The sequence below is a fragment of the Sciurus vulgaris genome, assembly GCF_902686455.1.
Source record: "Sciurus vulgaris genome assembly, chromosome: 6".
NCBI classification, from domain to species: Eukaryota; Metazoa; Chordata; class Mammalia; order Rodentia; family Sciuridae; genus Sciurus; species Sciurus vulgaris.
In genome coordinates this window covers 50,810,169-50,832,222 of record NC_136466.1, presented here as the reverse complement: position 1 = coordinate 50,832,222, position 22,054 = coordinate 50,810,169, and the positions used below count along the sequence as shown (strand labels likewise).

Below are 22,054 nucleotides of genomic sequence, written 5' to 3'. Positions count from 1 at the left end.
TACAGTAATAATATTAAAATAGCCCTTGACAAGAAAGTCAATGAAAAATATCATTTTTCTCACTTTAGAAAATAGCATGATTTTTATACTAAAAATAAAAGTGAGAATTCAGTCTCCTGATAGTTCTAAGTTAATATAATAAAAACTTCCTTAAGAAATATAGGACACATCTTCCAGATAATGGAAACCAAATTAAATGAACAACTACAAATAATACAAACAACACATTTATTTAGAAAAATAAACTGAAAATGCTGTTTGCTTGTCTGGTACATTTTCCCATGAAGCATCGATAAATGGCTATAAAAAACTGTTATATGTCAAATACAAATTACAAATGACTTTAATTAAGTAAGAGAACAAATAGATGTTCAACAGAAATGTTTAGTGTGCAGTTCACTGTACTTGACTTCTTGGCTGTGAATGATATAAAATGATATTCATTAAATTTTTTTTAACTTTTTCATTCATTTCCACACTGATTCTTTCATTAATATTCTTTAGATTTAAAACAAAAATCTAAGATAGTTACATTTCTTTAGATAACTGAATTTTATAGGAGAAAGAGAAACCAATGTCTTGAGAATTCTCAAGATTTTCTTTTTGGACTCCTGCAAGAAACAACTTGCTCTGGTCTCAAAACTCATTGGCCCATCTGTGCAAATAAACACACACATCATTACCCTGAATGGAAGGGACAGTGCAAATATTGGGGTGCATGGAGAAGCGATCAGTAAGAACTGACCTCCCCTCTCTCTTAACCAATGTGGGGTGAAGATCAAATGTGGAAACTGCAAGCAATTGGTAACAATGCTGTTATTCCATTATGGCTTTGAGGATGTATACAAGATGGCAAACATCCTCTTTTCTGCAAACAGCAACCTTCTGTTCTAACACCTTGCAATGCCGCAGTGTTCCTGCTTGTTCAGTTCTATTTTTGTCTATGTATTTTGAAATGATGAGTAATTTTGACACAAGATACCTTCTTCTCTGTCCATTTACCTTCCGAAATGATAAATCAATTTGCAATTTTCTAGATTAATTGCTGCATTTTAAACTTGAGGGGCTCATATCGGGGAATATTTTATTTCCATAGTAAAATAAGTTTTGTTTGGTTTTTATTTATTCATTGGCTTTTTACTTAGTCCTTTTCATCTATATATTTTATCTTCTTGGTAATTTGTGAGTGAAGAGATTTAAGGCTGTGGTTTTTTCCCCAGGACTCTGCTCACAGATGTCAGACTAGAGGCAGATGATTTTATGCGATTCTACAGTGATCATTTGTGCTCCAAAGTTGGGGAATTTGCTCCTCTGTGATGATCAGATTCCTGGTTACTTTACAATTAGATCAGGCCTCAAGAAGTCATAATGATGAATCTGAAGTGAGAAAAATGAATCGACATGCCTTCAAATAAAGGTATTCCTTCCAACCTGAAGGAGCTGTCAGAAGAAAACAAAAGATAAATGGTCAGTTTAAAGTATAAGCATAATATTAAAAATTACATTAGGATTAGTACAAATTAGGCAATCATTTGTTAATGATGTATATAATTTTAAGCTATTTAAATTATCAAGTATTTATTTAAAATATCTAAACACATTTTAAATATTCCATGTAAATCTCATATGTAAAAGCTTTATTTTATAATTTAGTCAGATCCAGGTGCACTATGGCACATGTGTAATCACAGAAAGTCCAAAGGCTGAAGCAAGAAGATCACAAGTTCAAGACCAGGCTCAGTTCTTAGCAAGGCCTGTCTCAAAACAAAATATAAAAAGGGGTTGGTATGCAGTTCAGTAATAAAACCCCTGAAGGATTCTATCCCCATAACTAAGAAGAGGAAGAAGGGGAAGAGAAAAAGTAAGGGGAAAGGGAAGAGGGAGGGGGAGAGGGATGGGGAGGGGAGGGGAGGGGAGAGGGAAGGGGAAGAGGAGGAGGAGGAGAAGAGAAGGGGAATAAAAAATCAAAATTTAGCAGAATGTTTACAATTAAAAGCTCTCTTATCACTAACAATGTTTAGAACTTCAGATAAATTTATTCACTTATAAAGGTATAAAGTTCTAACATATTTCTCAAATTCACAGATGATAAACTTTTCATATATAGTGCCGTCAAAAAATTTAAGAAATATTTTCCATTGAAATGGAGATTTCATTTAAAATAACATACCCATGTTTATTGCAGTATAGTTCACAGTAGCCAGAATGTGGAAACAACCAACCTATATGCTTAACTACAGATGGAGGGATAAAGAAAATCAGTATATATATGTATGTATGTATGTATGTATGTATATATATATATATCACAAACAAACAACTCACACACACACACACACACACACGCACACACAAAGCCTGAGGGCTTGAAAGTAGAAGAGGAATTATTAGGGACTAGAAACGAGAGAGAAGAGAGTGGAAAATCAGTGGGCAAACATGGTCAAGACACAATATATGCATGTGTGGAGTTATAATGGTGCATCCATTAATTTGTATAATTAATATCTGTTAATAATTATAATAGAAATAGTTTTCAATGTAAGAATAATGCAGTCTTTCATTGCCTTAATAATATGTTTAAATATATTGTCAAGATTGCCAAAAAGACAGCCTTTTCCATTATGGAGCTGAGAACTAACCCTCCTTTTCTTCATAAATGTTCACAATACTTTTAAATTAGCACTTTGAGATCATTCATATCCACACTTCTATTAATGAATTATATGGGGAAAAACATAGGGAAATGAAACTATCTGTAGTTCTGACAATGCTTCTCAACAGTAAGCATGTTTACCACCACTTAATATGGAATTGTTTATCATCTTCTGTGATGTAACAGAGAATACTTATAATTTCTTACATTTGGTGCACAAAACTTTAAAAATAAACTTCGTATATTGATTAATTATTTTTAAAGCTAAGATAGAGTAGTGTTTTAAGAGTATTTTTGTTACTTGACAATCCTTCTGAGAACCCCTTACTTTTGCCCTTTCCATTGAGTAAACAAACTCCACAGAGCATGTTGCTTTCTCCAGTAAAGACACACACAGACAAGAGAGTAATGAGTTCTGTTTCTGTGAGAAGAGCTTTAGTTACCATTCTGTTAGACTGATATTTTTATGTTATCCTACTACCACACCTAGTATGAAATCATTTAAATAAATAACCAAAAAGGAAAAACAGAAAGAATAACCTCTTCCAACTTCAAGATTCAAACTAGAAAAAAATCACGAAACACAATAAATCAAGGCATGTTTAAGGCTTACTCTAGCTCAACACTGATGGTATTCTAAGAAAGACCCTGAAGTAGTAGACAAACTTTCATCATGGAGTACCCAACAAGATTCAAGAGTGAGTCTGTACAGAGGAGTGGAGAAGCCTGGCTTGAGCATTGCAGCTGCCAGTACCATTTGTGTCATCTGAGCACTTAAGCTTCCGAGTATGTAAAGGAAACCAGCACTGAAACTGTTACAAATTAATAAAAATCAGTCCTACAATAATATTTGGATTTATTATTTAATGAAAATAGTATGAAAAATATACGGTATATATACATTATATATATATATATATATCTATCTCTCTCTATAGAGAGAGAGAGAGAGAGAGAGAGAGAGAGACGGGTCCATAATTCATGCATTCTGAAAAAAACTAAATGTGCTAATTATATTTTCATGACCGTAATTTAGGAGTCTTCAGCACCCTTTATACTTATTTATTACAGTTTAGTAAAATTGTTAAATCAACATGTCATTTGTTATTTATTCATTTAAAAATATTTGTCACCTATTGCATGCCAGATACTGATCTAGAAACCATGGATACAAGAAAGTGACTTTCTGCCTTCCAAAGAAGTTACTATCTGAAGGTAAGAAGACATGCAAACATTCATGGTAAATGTAATACATTGTGCTATAAGTAAATTTTAAATAAAAGAAACATCAGAGTAATAAGCCTATGTAAAACATTTGAATTGAGACTTGAGGGATGGGTTGGGGTTTGCAAAAATAATAAACTGCTACTAGTTTTGAAATAAGAATATGTCAAGTGGAAGCAAGGCAGGACTTGGTATCTTCAATATTGTGCAGCACAAATTTAAGAGAGAAAAGACTGAAGTTTATAGAGGTTAATGGAGGCCAGGGTGTCATTAATATGCCAATCATAACAGGAAATACTGAATTCTGATGATTAAGAGTGCTGGGGGAAAATGTGGGAAGTATGATGGAAGGAGAGGAAGGACACATGACAGGGCTTTTATGTAAAGAAGTGATGAAGATACCAGTTTAAAGCAATAACTATTGCAGTTACAAAACTTTCTTAAGCAAGTTGAAGATGGAAGTGCATTTTCTCTTAATAACTTGCCTACTCAAGATAAGAGTAAACATTTATTATAAGGAGTTTCCAGTTCCACCATATTTTTAGGCACCTCATGGAAGTAGGTATTTGCTTCTTGGCTGTCAGTGATCACACATGGATAGGAGAAAATAAAATCATCTGTTTCTGCTGATTGGATCATAAGATTGGGAATTATAGAAATATATTTAAGCCTTACTGAATTTGAAGGTTTATTACAGGTATTAACACCTCTCACAGGGTGGTACCAGATGTCACATTCAACCCATTAGTCAGGCTCAGATCTTTCCCACTAATGAAAATCCCAAATAACTTTTCATGTATAATTTTTTAGTTTAATAGTTTTATGAACTTTCATTATTGTATGTTTTAAATTAACCATTTAAATAATCACTTTTTGGGGATTTGTGTACCTCAAATATGAAGTCACAAAAACAGCATTAGCATTCTAGATTTTAAATAAGTTTATTCATCATGAACATAATGAAAAATAAATTACCTGCACCAGAGTCTCGTATAAACGAAAACGAACTGAAGTACCCAACATGGAAATGCTTTCTGACCCATTCTTTAGATCAATGGGTTAATTGCTGCATTCTCTTCATAAAAGTACTGCTTAAAAGCAATTAAGATTTCTTCACATTTTGGATGGACTAGGTCAAAATTTTCAAGCACATTAAGGGTCACCTTTTGTAATTTCTTATAGATTTTGCTAGATCCAAAGGTGATATGAAAAATCTGAATAATGCTAGATAATTTAAGGCTGGGAGTCAGTAAATGTCAAGTTAATTAATTTATAAAAGTAGCATTGTAAGTGACTGAGAGCATTTCTGAGCAGTAAGTGCAGCATAATTTTAAAATATCAAAGACAGAAGAAATACTAGGAGTGAGCTGAAAATAATGCAAAAAATGTTTATCTAAACAAAAATGTATCATAATTCTATATTTCTGTGTACCTTGGCAGTTTTTTAATTCTATTATAACCTATGTTTATATGTTTTGAATTATAAATTTTATTTATGAATTATGTTATAATATATATATTAAAATAAATATTATATATGCAATGATTTTAAATATCTTTCACTGTGAGGCAAGATGTTATATGTCTATTGCATTATAAAATAGTAACAATGAAGAGACCAAAATCATTTAAAAAAACTATTTTATTTTCTATAATTTTTTGTTTGTTTATTGTGGTGCCAGATCAAACTCAGGACCTCACACATGCTAGGCCAATGCTCTATCACTGAGCTACTTCCCCAGCCCAGTCAGAACTGTTAAACTAACAGCAAAGTTTTCACATAAAAATGAATAGAATGCCTACTATAAGCTAGGAATTGTACCAAGTACATAAACATAATGGTTAAAAAAATTTGAGTGATTATAAAGAACTACATACTTCATTCATGTTTTCTATTAACCTATGAAAAAGTATCAATAAATACCTTCCCCAATCCACCCCACAACCCCTTTCATTTGACCCTGTAAATTCAGAGATCAATACTAGTGACATAAATGGCGTGGCTCAAAAACACTAAAATATTTATTCCCTGATCCTTTATCAAACAAGTTTGTCAAACCTGGGTTTAATTTATTAGGAGCCAGACGCAGTGGCAAACATCTGTAATCCCAGAGTCTCTGGAGGCTGAGGCACAGGGATCTCAAGTTCAAAGTCAGCCTCAGCACTCAGCAAGGCACTTAGCAACTCGGCAAGACCCTGTCTCTAATTAAAATAACTTAAAGTACTTGTACCAGAAAGAAGCTAGAATAACAATCAAACTATTTTCAAATTATCTACTAGGAAGGAACAAACAGAAATGTATGAAATAGGAAATGATACAGCTAAAATTTGATAAAAAATAATTCTAATCAAGAAAAAAGCAAGAACATAAAAATTAATATTAATGGAAAGAGAGCTTACAAAATAATTCTACAGATGCTAAAAGTATATTAAGGTAGTATTACAATTGTATTACAACACATGTTGATAGCTTACATAGCACGGTCTATATTAGAGAAGGATCCAGTTGCTGCTGAGAAGAAAGTGTATTCAGTCATTGATGGATAAAATATTCTATATGTGTCTGTTAAGTCTAAATTATCAATTGTATTTTTTACTTCTATTGCTTCTTGATTTAGTTTTTGTTTGAAAGATCTATCCAGTGGTGACAGTGGCATGTTAGTTTACCAATATTATTGTGTCATGGTCTATTTGATTCTTGAAATTGAGAGGGGTTTGTTTGATACACACATGGTCCATTTGGGGCATAAACATTTATGATTGTTATGTCCTGTTGATATATAATTCCCTTAAGCAGTATAAAATGAACTTCTTTGTCCCTTCAGATTAACTTTGGTTTAAAGTCCGCTTTTTGCTATGAGGATAGAAACCCCTGCTTATTTACACAATACATGTGAGTGATATGTTTTTTCCCATCCTTTCACCATCAGTCTGTGGATATCATTTGCCTATGAGGTGAATCTCTTGGAGACACCATATTGTTGGGTCTTGTTTTTTAATCCAATCTGTGCCTGGGTCTTTTGATTGATGAGTTTTGGACATTAATGTTCAAGGTTATTATTGAGATATAATTTGTATTTCCTGTCATTTGGATTTATTTCTCGCTTTTAATTTGAATTAGTTTCTCCTTTGATTGACTATTCCTTTAGTGTAGTTCCTTTCTTTTCTGGTTTTCACTTTTTGTTCTTTTTCATTTCAACTTCATAGAATATGTTATTGAGAATACTCCATAGTGTAGGTTTTCTAGTTGCAAATTCTTTTAACTTTTGTTTATTATGGAAGTTTCATTCATGGCTCATAACATCTCTTCAAGGTCAAATCTATTTTTAAGATTATATATCTTATCTTCATTATTATTTGGTTATATTTTGATATGTATACTTTGAGAACATTTTCTCCAATTTTGTACAATCTTCACTGTGTTCATTGTTTCTAGCTATTCTAACATGTAACAGTTTATAAATTTGAATGCTTTTTAAATTATATTTTGTAAGTTTTTATTGCTGATATTGAAGACTACTACTGAATCTCCAAACATTTTTATATCTAGGTAATTTCTTTCTCTTTCTTAGTTCCTAAAAGGACTTTGTTGATTTTTTATTACTTAGATAAATAAGCATACTGTTTATAAGTATTGAAAATTTTACCTGTCTTTTCAGAATTTATGACTTTTTACTCTTGCTTATCTCATTGTTCAGTAGTGATAAGAAATATCCCTTAAATCATTCATTACATCATGATGCCTTTATTTTAGTGAGAAAGTTTTGATTACCTTTCATTTTCTTCTATTGGTATTCTGTTGGTTGTGTAAATGTTTCTTGAAACAAATTTAGTAATTTATATATTCTATAAATTAACCATTTTATCTACCTTTATACATGGAAGTCTTGTCAATGTTCTCCTTTCTGATATTTTAAAGTTATTCATTTTTTTTCCCTAAATGTTTTCTTTTCTAATCTTCCATGTAAAAATTCTATTTTCAAGATACAAGATAAATTTAAAAATCAAATTTTCCGTGTTTCCTAAGTTTATTAGCTCCTATTAACTTTTTCTTACTGGTATTTCTTATCTATTTTCTTTGAGAGCATTTTATGTTTCTTTTTTCAGTTTCTTGAGTTGAATGCTTATTTCTCATTTTGAATTTTATTGCTTCATAAATCAGAGGACTGGGCATACTTGGTTAGCCATTTCCAAATATTTGTATTTCCTAATGAAAATTAAGGCATAGTGAAATATTTTCTCTTTTTCTATAAAAGGAGAAATGATCTTGAGTTAATTTTCAATCTCTTGTTTCCATGGAAACTTGAAACTGATCTAGTAAAAGTTAGCCATATTACTAGGCAACACTGCTTATGATAAAAGTAAATCCTGATTGGTAAAGTGATCTAGTCAGGGAGGATGGTAAATATGCATAAATTTCCACAAGCTATCCTGAATGCTTCATATTCTTGTAACTGGCCATGATCTTTACTTATGGGCTAATACCCTCAGTACTTGATCATAGTAAGCATAAGTCAAGTTAACTCTCTTACTTACCCATGGTCATCTTCTCTCCTATCTGTTGCTTGGCAGGGTGAGAGAAAGGCCCTAGTCTAATACACACATGGAAACTGTTATGGAAGACAGACATCCATTACTGTTGTACTCATATGCTGTTTATTGTGTTGTGCTGCTCTAAAGAAATCATTGTAATGTGTGACCTGCTGTGGTCATTTGAAATTGTTCATTTTCAGCATATAACTAATAAAAGTGGGAGTTATATATGTGAAGATTCATTTTCATTTTCTTATTTTTTAAAATGTTGCTGTTTTCATATTCTTTCATGTGCAGGGTTGTCAGGACAGTGGAGTGTAGTCTGTGCAGCTTCTAACCTCTGTATATAGCTTGAAGATATAACAGCACCTTTGCACCTCAGCATGGTACTACTGATTATCCTACCATGGTTATGTTGTGCCTGTGACAAAGTAGTTTGATTAGAGACAGAATTTGAATAAGTAGACTAAATACCACCCCTTTAGGAATAATTAATAAAGATAATGACTTCTTAGCAGAGGGAGTTGGGCAAAGAGTTTCTTTGATACCCAGACAAAAGGTTTCAAAGAGATGTCTAGGATTAAAATCAAATTGTATTTAAATGGGAAATAGTCAACCATTGGAGACCAAAAAAAAAAAAAGAGTAGGGGAAGCAATCCAGGAGAGAGATTAAAAAGACCTACATGAGATACTTATTTACTTATGATATGGATATATGTAGAACTTCAACATATGATTAAGTTAGGAAGGATGCCAGTTATGGATTTAATCCATTGTATTTAATTTTTATTAAGTAGCTACTTCAGGAAAACATTTCATTCCATGCGAAATATGTGAAATATTATGAATACTGAGAAATCACTTTGAAAATGGTTATTTTAAAAGGAGGAATTTTATGTTGCTAATTCTAGCATCATGTTCTAAGTTGATATAAATAATTTCTTCTCATAAATTAACTTTGTCATTTAAATGAAGTGAGATTCTCTGATGGTTGCCCAAGTTTTCATGAGTCAAAGGACACTGCAGGAATTATCTGTGAACTCTGTATCCATGAGCAAGACACATGGAATAAACTTCAGGTTAGTATTTGATATATCAATGACAATCAATAATCATGACTGTTGAACAAAGTAAAAGTTTAAAGAGACATTTAAATCTTTTAAGTTTAGTCATTTTCTAAAATAATTATCTAACTCCTTGAAATATCATGGACCTTAGAGTTTCCCTTTTCATCTAAATTGGTAAACCAGGCAGTTGCATTCAGTAACATTAGTCCCACATACCAAGACCAATGAGGAAATTTGCAAAACCAAGTGAAAAATGAAAGATAGGGACTTGGTTCAAGAACAGGAAGAAAGTTTTTGCTTTCTCATCAAATCAGTCTAGCTTTCATTCACAATTTATTGCCATTGACTCTGGCACAAAGATACTTGCAGAATGAAGGCAGACCCCACAACCCCTACAGCCCTGCCCTGCATCCTGAACAAGTCACATTGGTTGTTAGTGCTTTGCTCCCCACTAAAATAGGACAGCAGTGACTTCTGGGTATGGGAGGGAAGTAAGAGGCCAGGATCTCATCCAGGTGGGTGTTATGTGTGGAACAATGCCCAAGAAGAGGGAGGCACCAAACTCATAGCAGGGATCTCTAGTGTCTCATCAGACTCCACTTAACAAAACATACATTTAAAAATATCAAGGCAGCAATGTAGAGCATCAAACCGCAAGTGGGGAGAGGGGTAGTACTGAGGAAGGTGCTTTTAAGGATGGGGACCAGTAAGACGACAATAGTCACATGCCTCACATGCCTATGGAGCTGAAAGTTTGCCCAAGAAGACTATTTCATCTGTCCTAATTCAAGACTTTACATTGAAATCAAGAACAACACCCACCACATATCCATTGCCTACTACTATGCTTTATTGTGTTTGTTTTTTTCATTCAAATATAACTTCAGAAAAAATGTAAAAGATGGGTATAAGAAATGTCTTAAGACATTTGTAATTCAAATCATTTTTTTTTTACTTTTACAAGTATACTACAAATGCCCACATATTGAATATTTATGTTCTTATATAGAAAACTGAAATACTTATTTCTGCAAACTCTGTCCTCTGTAACAAAGGACATGACTTGTAATGTTCATCTTCTATATATAAATATCTGAAAAATAATTTAGTGAAATTCCTTAAGAAAATTTTCTATATATATAAAGGAAGACATAAAAGTTTTGTTGTCTATTATAATCTGCATTTATGCAGCAAAAAACTATGGATTATATTACTTTTTAAAATTGCGTCTCTTTTGTAGCCTACATTTGTTGAAGGGGTCCAGAACGTGCTACCCCAAAAACACGGTCCCTTTGCATTCTGAGTATGTTAAGCTGAAGGAATTTGAGAAAGAAGCAAAAGATCTCTCAGATCTCTCCTCTCCCTTCTCTTTGAAGAAGTTCACAAATCCCTCATGTGAGAGGTGACCTCCCTATACTCTGAGGGGAAGAGTATTTATCTCTGAAGACAAAGGGTCACACAGAAGAAGCTGAACAAATAGGTTCTGCTGATTCCTCTAGTGCAGTACAAGATCATACTGTCTACTTCTTCACCAAACTTAGCATAATAAGTTCATTTTTCTCAGGTATTCATTTCCTGATGAAAGTTGAGTCACACAAAACTCATACTAAATGAACTTATATGTGTTTCCCTTGTTAATCTATATTTTGTTATAAGAGCTTCAGTCAGGAACTTAGGAAAGTAAGAGAAAAGAATTTTCCCTCTATAATGTGTCCATGAAAAGTATCATCTGCTTGGAAAAGTGTGTTGTTCAATTATTTTGAAAATTAATTTATTTTAGTTGAAAATAGTTTGGTGACATAACTTTTAATAATGATGGGAAATCATATTTTAATAAAAATATCAATTGTAGTAGTGAAGTTATAATGATGTGGTAACTTTTCAAGATACTTACAATTATTTCACTGTATCTACCATAATAAAAGTATTAAAAAACTTGTCTTAGGGCTGGGAATATAGCTCAGTGGTAGAGTACTTGCCCAGCATGCATGAAGCCCTGGATTTTTATTCCCAGAACCACCAAAATAAAAATATGTAGATGTATGTATTAAGAAGCATATATTAGAAGCCTGGCTCTGACCTATTTGAGGAGGATATTTTGTCAATCATTTGAAAAAAAAAATTATTACATATAAATTTTGAGATTAAATATCGAAGGCAGAGTTTCCCATAGAAAAGGAGTAAATAATTTGAAAAAAAAATAGTCATCTTTTTAGTTTGAATGAAAAATGTCATGCCAAGTGAAATAAGTCAATCCCATAAAAACCAAAGGCCGAATGTGTTCCTTGGTAAGTAGATGATGATACATAACAGGCGTAGGGAGTGGGGGTAAGAGAAAAATGGAGGAACTTTAGATTACTTAGAGGGAAATGAGAGAGGGGTGGGGGCAGGAGTAAGAAAGATGGTGAAATGAGACAGACATCATTATCCCATGTACATGTATGATTACATAAATAGTATGAATCTACATAGTGTACAACCATATAAATGAATTGTATCCCATTTGTGTATAGTGAATCAAAAAGCAGTCTGTAAAAATATATAATATATATATATATATATATAAATATGTGTGTGTGTGTATGTGTGTGTGTGTGTGTGTCTGGTGTTAGTCTTACAGACTTATTTTGTTATCTTCCTCATTCCAAATTTTAAGATTTAGGATTCCAAACTCCTGTTTTTCTTTAAAAATAAAATAAAATAATGCTTTTCCTTTAAAAAAAAAAAAAGTCATCCTTTTCTCCTCCCTTTTTTAGATTCCAAATTGAGAAAGTTACCTTGAAAATTACTTTCTAAAATCAGTGGAGTAAGAGATGAATGGGATTGAGGGGGAGGGAAGAGGGATGGGATAAGGAAGAAGAGTGTAATGAATCTGACCCAACCTTTCTTTGTACTTATATCAATATACCACAGTGAATCTCACAATCATGTACATCCACAAGATATTAATTAAAAAAATACTGAAAGTAAACAGCAGAAAGATCAGTGGAGTAGAGGGAAGACAATAAGGAGAGGGAAGAGAGGAGGGACAGGAAAAGTACTGGAGACTGAATTGGAGCAAATTATATTCCATGCTTTTATAATAACGTCAAAATGAATCCTAATGTTATGTGTAACTAAAAATAAATAAGTAAATAATAATACCTTCTGGAACTCTTTTTTTTTTTTTTTTTTTTTTTTTTTTTTTGGCAGATGAGAAGGCGGGGCGCATGCGAACAGGGAATTGAACTCAGAGACACTGAGCCACTGAGCCACATCCCCAACCCTATTTTGTATTTTATTTAGAGACAGTGTTTCACTGAGTTGCTTAACACCTCACTTTTGCTGATGCTGGCTTGGAACTCACGATATTCCTGATTCAGACTCCCAAGCTGCTGGGATCACAGCCCCACCAAGCCCGGGAAGAATTCTTTTTATAGTGTTTATATGTGCACAAATTAACCAATAAATTAGTCAAGACCACTCACAACTTCTCATAAAATTAAGTATAAATTCCAATTACACAATATATTTCCACAGAAATATGTAGTATGTATACATTTAACTTACATGCAGCTCCTTTTATTTTTATTGTAAACAAATGGGATACATGTTGTTTCTCTATTCGTACATGGAGTCAAGGCATACTATTTGTGTAATCATAAATTTACATAGGGTAATGTTGTTTGATTCATTCTGTTATTTTTTTCCCTTCCACCCCACCCCTCCCACCCCTCTTTTCCCTCTATACAGTCCTTCCTTCCTCCATTCTTACCACCCTCCTTATCCCTAACCCTAAACCTAACCCTAACCCTAACACTAACCCCTCCCACCCCCCATTTTATGTCCTCATCTGCTTATCAGCAAGATCATTTGTCCTTTAGTTTTTTGAGATTGGCTTATCTCACTTAGCATGATATTCTCCAATTTCATCCATTTGCCTGCAAATGCCATAATTTTATCATTCTTCATGGCAGAGTAATATTCCATTTATATATATGCCACAGATTCTTTATCCATTCATCAACTGAAGGGCATCTAGGTTGGTTCCACAATCTGGCTATGGTGAATTGAGCAGCAATGAACATTGATGTGGCTGTATCTCTGTAGTATGCTGATTTTAAGTAAGCTCTTTGGGTATAGGCCAAGGAGTAGGATAGCTGGGTCAAATGGTGGTTCCATTCCAAGCTTTCTGAGGAATCTCCATACTGCTTTCCAGAGTGGCTGCACTAATTTGCAACCCCACCAGCAATGTATGAGTGTACTTTTTTCCCCACATCCTCGCCAACACCTATTGTTGCTTGTGTTCTTGATAATCGCCATTCTAATTGGGGTGAGATGAAACCTTAGGGTAGTTTTGATTTGCATTTCTCTTATTACTAGAGATGTTGAACATTTTTTCCATATATCTGTTGATTGCTTGTACATCTTCTTCTGTGAAGTGTCTGTTCATTTCCTTAGCCCATTTGTTGATTGGATTATTTGTATTCTTGGTGTAGAGTCTTTTGAGTTCTTTATATATTCTGGAAATTAGCACTCTATCTGAAGTATGAGTGGCAAAGATATTCTCCCACTCTGTAGGCTCTCTCTTCACATTACTGATAGTTTCCTTTGCTGAGAGAAAGCTTTTTAGTTTGAATCTATCCCAGTTGTTGATTCTTGCTTTTATTTCTTGTGCTATGGGAGTCCTGTTAAGGAAGTCTGATCCTAAGCCAACAAGTTGAAGGTTTGGACCTACTTTTTCTTCTATAAGATGCAGGGTCTCTGGTCTGATTCCGAGGTCCTTGATCCATTTTGAGTTGACTTTTGTGCAGGGTGAGAGATAGGGGTTTAATTTCATTCTGTTGCATATGGTTTTCCAGTTTTCCCAGCACCATTTGTTGAAGAGGCTATCTTTTCTCCATTGCATATTTTTGGCCCCTTTGTCTAGTATGAGAAAATTGTATTTATTTGGGTTTATGTCCATGTCCCCTATTCTGTACCATTGATCTACCATTGTCTATTTTGGTACCAATACCATGCCAGTTTTTGTTACTATTGCTTTGTAATAGAGTTGAAGATCTGGTGATCTGGTATTGCGATACCCCCTGCTTCGCTCTTTCTATTGAGGATTGCTTAAGCTATTCTGTTTTGTTTTTTTTTTTTTAATTCTTCCAGATGAATTTCATAATTGCTTGCTCTATTTCTGTAAGGTACATCATTGGGATTTTAATTGGAATTGCATTGAATCTGTATAGCACTTTAGGTAGTATGGCCATTTTGACAATATTAATTCTGCCTATCCAAGAACATGGGAGATCTTTCCATCTTCTAAGGTCTTCTTTAATTTCTTTCTTAGTTCTGTAGTATTTCCTTGTCATGAGATAATACTGAACATTTTACATGCATTGATTCACTAGCAAATTCTTACACAAATTCTGTATACAGATTCTGATGTGTTGTGATAGTTTTAGAGTTTAGGGCTAAAAACCAGGTTCCATCACCCAATCCTTCTAAGAATCTAGATGAGATAGTTTTGAGACTCAGCTTTACCCACTGTAAAGGTAAAATTAAAGTTGGGACAGACGTTAATTTCCACCTATTGGAGTTAATGAAGAAAGAATTGAGAACACAGATAAAAGTGAATTTGCAGCATTCATGCATTTCCTTTATACAAAAAGACAGGAATATTGAACAAATATAATTGTTTTTTAGATAATTCTATAGGGGTACTGAACAATCTCCTTGACAACTTGATTATTATAAAAGATACCAAACCCACTTCGAGCTGGACAGCAGCTATTGTGCCTCCAGTATCCAATTGCTTTCAGGGAAGGAGGTCCTAGTAGCAGATTTTTAAAGGAATAAAATCAGAATCGAAGTAGCTATCTTGCTCTTTTCTTTCTCATGTTAACAATAAAAGCAATTGTCCTTATTTTTGTAGCCAAAAGTTTTAATATTTAGTTATTTTAGGGAATAAAAAGTGTAAAAGGAATCTATTTTAAATGCAAAAGAAACCAATCAAGAAAGTTCCAGGAATATTTTTTTCATGAACACTGAAAAGCATATTAAATGAGGATATTTAATTCATCAATGAAGGAAGTGGGTTTTGGGTTATATAAAATGTAGGTGTGTATGAGGCTTTCTTGATCCTCACAAATGGTATTGAGGAGATAGATTTTGGGGGGTATTTATTTTAATTTTTTTAAAAAAATTTTCCTCTCTTGAGAAAGTTCTGCTTTCAGAAAGTTTTTTTTTTTTTCTTTTTAATCAAGGAAGGTTAAGCAGCAATATTATTCATGCTAATGACTGCATTTTTTTTTTCTGAAAAGCCAAAGGCATTTTTGAAAACCCCTTCTTCCCAAATCCCTATTCGTCAGTTCCTCCTTTTAATCTCCTTTTTATTCACTTATGTGCTCTTTAGTGAAACAGTTGCAGCCAGATTATAATGCACTGTGAGATAAATGACTGATATCTATTCCTCCTTTTGGCAAAACTTCTTTGTGCAACTGCTTAAACCCTGCTGAATCTGATGTTAACATGTACATATTCAACTGAGTTCTATTGTAAATAAGTAAGGCACACTAGGAGCATGGTGTAATTATTTTTTAGTGGTGGAATTAGAGTACCTTCCATCAGAACAAAATTACCATGCTAACCTTCTCCCCCCTCATTGTTTACGCATGTATGCTAGATCACATCCATTTTCTCTTTTATTTACTACATGAAACAAGCGAAATCCTTTCATGTTTTCTAACCATTAAATGCATTAGACAAGCAATCAAATGTTGCTTTCACCTTTGTGAATGGCATTTCTTTCTTCCTTGGGTTTTTAAATAAACAACTGGAAAACATGTGAATCAGCAAGCTGGACTTTAGGCGTTGCAATTTCACTAACTTCATGAAATCAGGTTAGCTAGTGTGCTCTCTCCAGGCACCAGCAGAGTTAGAAGATAAGCACAGTTTAGTCAGCTACTACTAACCTGATAAATAAAGTTAGGTTATGGTCTGGAAAAAGAATCAGGGTTTTCCCTGTGTTATGGAGGTCTCTAAATCTACTGGACTTGGAAAAATATCTAGTTGTCTATGCCAGAGATCATTTTTAGACTCCCTTTCCTTTAAGATATATTGCATTGAAAGAAAATAAAATATATTCTACTTTAATTTTATTTTTCTTCTTCCAAAATGTGTTCTTCTTTAAGCAAAGATGACTAAATAACATTACTCATGGATAGGAAAAGAGTTTGCTTCAGTGGCAATAGTGGTCTTTCTTTCCTTGCAAAATCAAACATGAATAAAATGTAATAAGATGGTTTTTACTTGAGAAGCTTAAAATATGAAACAAGTTGAATTGATATGTACCTAGGGTACCTTTTACTAAACCTGAGTGAGCTAATTCTCTAACACCCATCCTTCAGTGTTGCCACCATTGGAATGGAGAGAATTTATCTGTACATGTACACCCATCTTGCATTAAAAAAGCAGGTTACACCATAGATAACTGAAGGAGAAGCAGACTTTGTTGCCATTAAACTTGGAATGAATCAGATGTCTGAATTTCCTCACGTTTGCCAGGATACTTCTCAAATGCATTCCAACAACATATTACTTTAGCTACCAAAAAAGCAAACTACACAATCAAAGTAATACACTTCTATGTTCAGAATTAAATAATTTCACTAATGATGAAAGCAAAAGTAGTCTCAGTATTAAGATCTCAATGCACTTCTGTGATGAATGTGCCAATACTTGTAATTTCCACATTTTCAATTTTTCATTATCAATAGACTTCTCACTTCAGTAGAGCAACAGAATTCAGGCTTCTGGATATGGATTCAGAAGAATAGAAGCTTCATAAAGCACTGTGATATAAAAAAGAATTCACAAGAACTGGTTTTAAGGTTTTGTCTTGTATTATTATTTCCTAATCCTGTAGCCAGTCTAAATATTGAACTTACCTTGTTCTCAGGTCCTCATATGTTAAACAGATATGCAGGTAATAATACACAGAAAAATGCTCCATAATAAACTATAAATGACAGAACTAGTAAAAACAGGAAGCAGAGGCACGAAGTAAGAAGTAGGAGATGAACATATTCACACCAAATTCAGGTCTTGCCTGAGAGCATAAAGTGGCTAAATAATTTCAAACATGAAGCTAATAACAAGCAAATTATGTTTCAATTGTATATCCAAAATAATATGTAATACTATTTAATATTATAATATTTTCAAAATGAATATTAAATATTGCAGTTATAAGTTCTTTAATCTTATTGATAAATGTTAAGAAGTGCCAATATATAGCAGACACTCAGTAAATATATCAAATGAATATGCTGAATAATAATAATTTGTTTTCTTTACAGTAAAGGTATTGAACTTGATCAGAAATTAAAGAGTAAAGATTATTTAAATCAAGTCCTTTATTTTAATAAAGAAACAGAGTCCCTAAGAGTTAGGAAACTCTCCTAATACTGCAGCTCAGGCAATGTTCTTATTCCTTTCCAGTAAAACACATGATAAATATTCTCAAAGGGCAATTTTCTAATAATCTAAAACAATCATGGCTAAAAAATTATCTATTAAGTAGTTTTCTTGTATAGGAATCTCTATTCAATAGCCAATAAAACAGAATACATAGGCAGTAATCAAACTTAAAAACAGAAAAACAACAACTACAACAACTACAAAACTGAGTTTGAAACCAGAGTTACGGCCCCAACCCATTTCTTGTTTTATTTTGAGACAGAATCTCACTAAGTTGCTAGGCTGGCCTTGAAGTCATGATCCTCCTGCTTCAGCCTCCAGAGCATCTGGGAATACAGACATGTGCCACGTTGACCAACTAAACATTTTAAATGTTAATGTTTATAATTAAGGAGAAGAATGATTGGCCTGTGTCAGCGATTTTCAATCCATCCTTGGGTTGACAGTTGGAAATTCCTGGAGATAATTTTGGTTGTCACAAATGGTGCTACTTGCATCTACTAGGTAGGAGCCAGAAATACTGCTAAATATGCTATAATGCACAAGACATATCTCTTTCTCTAACAAGTAATTATTCAAACCAAAATACCGATAGTGCCAAGGATGAGAAACACTGGACTGTATTTTAATGAGAAGATTTACTTAGAAGTTATTGAACTGTATGTGGTTAATTATTTATGCAAAATTGCCCGTTTCCTGAATTTAACTCAAGTTATTTAAGGTCTCAAACAAAACAGTTTAGGTGGTGTTATTTTGTTTTATACAACACTACCCTTCTGCATCTATCTTGCAATGCTGCTGTAGCATATGCCTCTCATTACTAATAATAACTTAATAAAATAGAGGAATGCTTTTTGACCATTGATGTATATGTAGTTTAGAATTGGCTATAATTTTGATCCTACTTGATATTTTGATATATCTTTAAAAAGATAGTAATGCAAGTGCAACTGTCGATGAGGAATTAAAACTATCCCTGTCATCTCTACATTGTGAAGTAAATTATTTTAAAACTGCAAAACTGTGTTAAATAAACTTTAAAAGAGAACAGAGCATCATGAATTACTTCAATTATTTTGAAACCTTATTTATTTATGCTCTTAATAATAGTAGTTTAGATAATTAAAATACAAATTGCAATTTTTAGAGCAGATAGTAATTTTTTTAATTTCATTCCTTTCATAAAGTTATGAGCCCTGTTTTTAGTCTGACCAATAAAACCTATGTTTCTCTATAATGTTTCAATACTGAGTTAAACCTTGAATTTGAATAGTGTTAGCAGTCCAGTTGCAAAAACATTTATTGAAAATATGCATATGAGCCATGAATTGTTCAGGGCACTTGGTAAACAAAGGTGAACAAGATATTCTAGGGCCAAATGATTTCTGAGAAGAAATATAACAATAATTACCTCTGCCAGAGGGAATTAGAAAAGACTGCAAAGCTCAGCTTCCTTCTGAAGGATGAATAGAATTTCAACACAGGGAAAATCTTTCAAGGAAAGCAGAAACAGAGAAAGGAAAACATAAAGTCTAGGAATGGCAAGATATCAACGCAGGTAGGGCTCAGCCTCCAGAAAGCAGCAGCAGTGGGAGACATGGAGGTTGGAACTGCATATATGAGATCCTAGTGACCCTGCAAGAGTCAGGACATCACCATGTAGAGAATGGAGAGACAGACAGTTTTGTTTTGTTATGTTACTTGAAAAGTAATCTGGTAAGATTTGGTGAAATTTAGAAAGACATCTCTGAGAGACTGTGAAAAATGAAATGCAAAAGGGCAAACTGGGGGATAGCAGTTAGAAGGCTACTACTATGGTATTTCATCTACAAGAGAATGAAATTTTGACTTGAGAATGGCAGCAGGAACTTGAGCAATCTGTAGGGTGTAGAATGGACAAAACTCGAGAAATAATTACAGTAGAAAGTGAGAGTGTGACAGGGATTTTCCACTACAGTTTCTGGTTTGGTAACTTTAATGGATAGTGATGACAATTATTTGAAGTAAACCAGAGGACATGGAGGAGATATGGAGGAAATACATTGTCATTAGTATAGGATATTGTGCTAAAAACCTAAGCAACATGTATCACAAAAATTTATTCATTAAGTGCAAACTATAGAAATGTTGGTAAAAATGGGAAATTTGACCTCTTAAATTACAAGCTATCTAAAAGAAACTCTACTTGTCAATATTATTTCAATTAGTTAAAGAGGATTTACTTGGGAATCATTTGTCTTCATTTTAGGTAGTGCCATGCCTTATTGAGTAAAGTCAGAGAATATTCAGGGAATTGGTGCCTAAAAAACCCCAGGTTGGATCATTGAAGGGAAGATAACGCTTGACCAATGCACTAGAAGTCTTTGAGGTTGTTCATAAATTTGGTGACTGGTTCTGTGAGGTCATATATCTTTTACAAACTCTGATCAAAGCTATAGATCTGAACCCTTGTAAACATACAGATTTACATATACACAATGCTCTGCTTGTGGTTTCAAAATGACCCATCTATTAATACCTTTGCATCGCATATACCACAACTTAAGCCATACGTGTACAGGTGAACCAAATTAGTTATAAAAATATCAACTAGTTTTAGAGATTATAGGGAATGTTTTCCCTTCCAAGTATACTCATGGAGGTCAGGATTTTACAATTCATCAATATGGACATTTGGGCTAGACAATTCTTTTTAGAGGTGAGGGAGCAGGTCTGGGCCTGTGAATTGGAATTGTGTAATGATTGGAAGAATGCCTGGCCTTTACTCATTAGTTGCTATTAGCAGCCCCCTTGCAACAGTGACAAATATCTGTGAATGTTGTCAAATCTCTTCTTGGAGTCAATAATACCCCATTGAAGAATCATTAATTAAGGTAATTATTTTTATATTTATAAAACTCGCATTAAAAAAAAGTCATGAGAATTTTTTTTACAACAAAATCAGTTAAAAGTTAAGATCATAGTTTAGGTATCCTGTTTTTAGAACAACTCATCTTTTACCCTTTGTCCCTATATTTTTATAGGGGCAAAAAGTATGCCCCTTCCAAAGACCTCTGAGAGGCACACAATTTAATCCTTAAATCATAGCACTGTTTTTTATGTGCTTACTTCTCTCTGATTCTTTTTAAACTAAATTCATCAAACATTCAGACTTAAGTAATGGGAAAATAGATATTTCTTCTTCCCTCTATTTTTTTTTCTTAATTTTATCCCTAAGAAATTCATCAACTCCATCATGTGTGATGACACAAGCTCATACTCTCACCAACTCATTAGATTTAATCAGGAAGATTGCAAATTCCAGGCCAGCCTTGGCAGTTTAGTGAGAACTTGTCTCAAACTGAAAGAAAAAGGGATGAGGATGTAGCTCAGTGATAGAGTGCCCCTGGGTTCAATTCCCAGTACCAAAAAGAAAGAAAGAAGTGGAGGGGACAGGTAAGAAGGAAAAAGAAAATTAAAAAAATACATCAACTCAAAAATAAATGAAATATCACAAAAATTAGTTAGTAGTTGAACATACTACCATCTGTGGTATGAGTAAGTCTGTTCTTATGGAAAATGTTAATTTATCTCATTCTGTAATAGGAAATCTGCAGCCTCTGAGATATATTGGCATTGGGTACAAAAACCTGTTAATACCCACACATACAGATGCTTACAATTCAATATAAAGGCTGTTCTACTCTTTGTTATTTCTTATATCCACCATTGCTCCATAAACAATGACTTGGTATTTTTTCTTTATTCTCTTCTTTCTTTCTTTCTTTCTTTCTTTCTTTCTTTCTTTCTTTCTTTCTTCTTCTTTCTTCTTCTTCTTTCCTTCTCTTCTCTATCCTTCCTTCCTTCCTTCCTTCCTTCCTTCCTTCCTTCCTTCCTTCCTTCCTTCCTTCCTTCCTTCCTTCCTTCCTTCCTTCTTTCTTTTTCTTCTTTTCTTTTCCCCATATACTAGACACCAGGTTTGTTCCCTGTATTCATTGCCTGGTCTCCTGATAATATTCCTCACTATTCTAGGGGACACTTTCTCCCATGTGTTGTGGGTGATCTGAAAGCGAGATAGCACTTTTTTTTTTTTTTTTTTTCCCAATAGAAACCTGATTTTTAGCTAAGTAGCTGACTAGGCAGAGTAAAT

General features: G+C 33.3%; 1 protein-coding gene across 1 annotated transcript in view; it reads right to left on the bottom strand.

Annotated features, from left to right (window-relative positions):
- Positions 1–693: 693 nt before the first annotated feature.
- The window catches only part of PRR16 (proline rich 16), a 272,472-nt gene continuing 251,111 nt past the window's right edge, over positions 694–22,054 (bottom strand). The window contains exon 3 of the transcript XR_013764771.1: positions 694–1,440. The gene's annotated coding sequence lies outside the window, so the exon portion shown is untranslated. The remainder of the gene's footprint in view (positions 1,441–22,054) is intronic.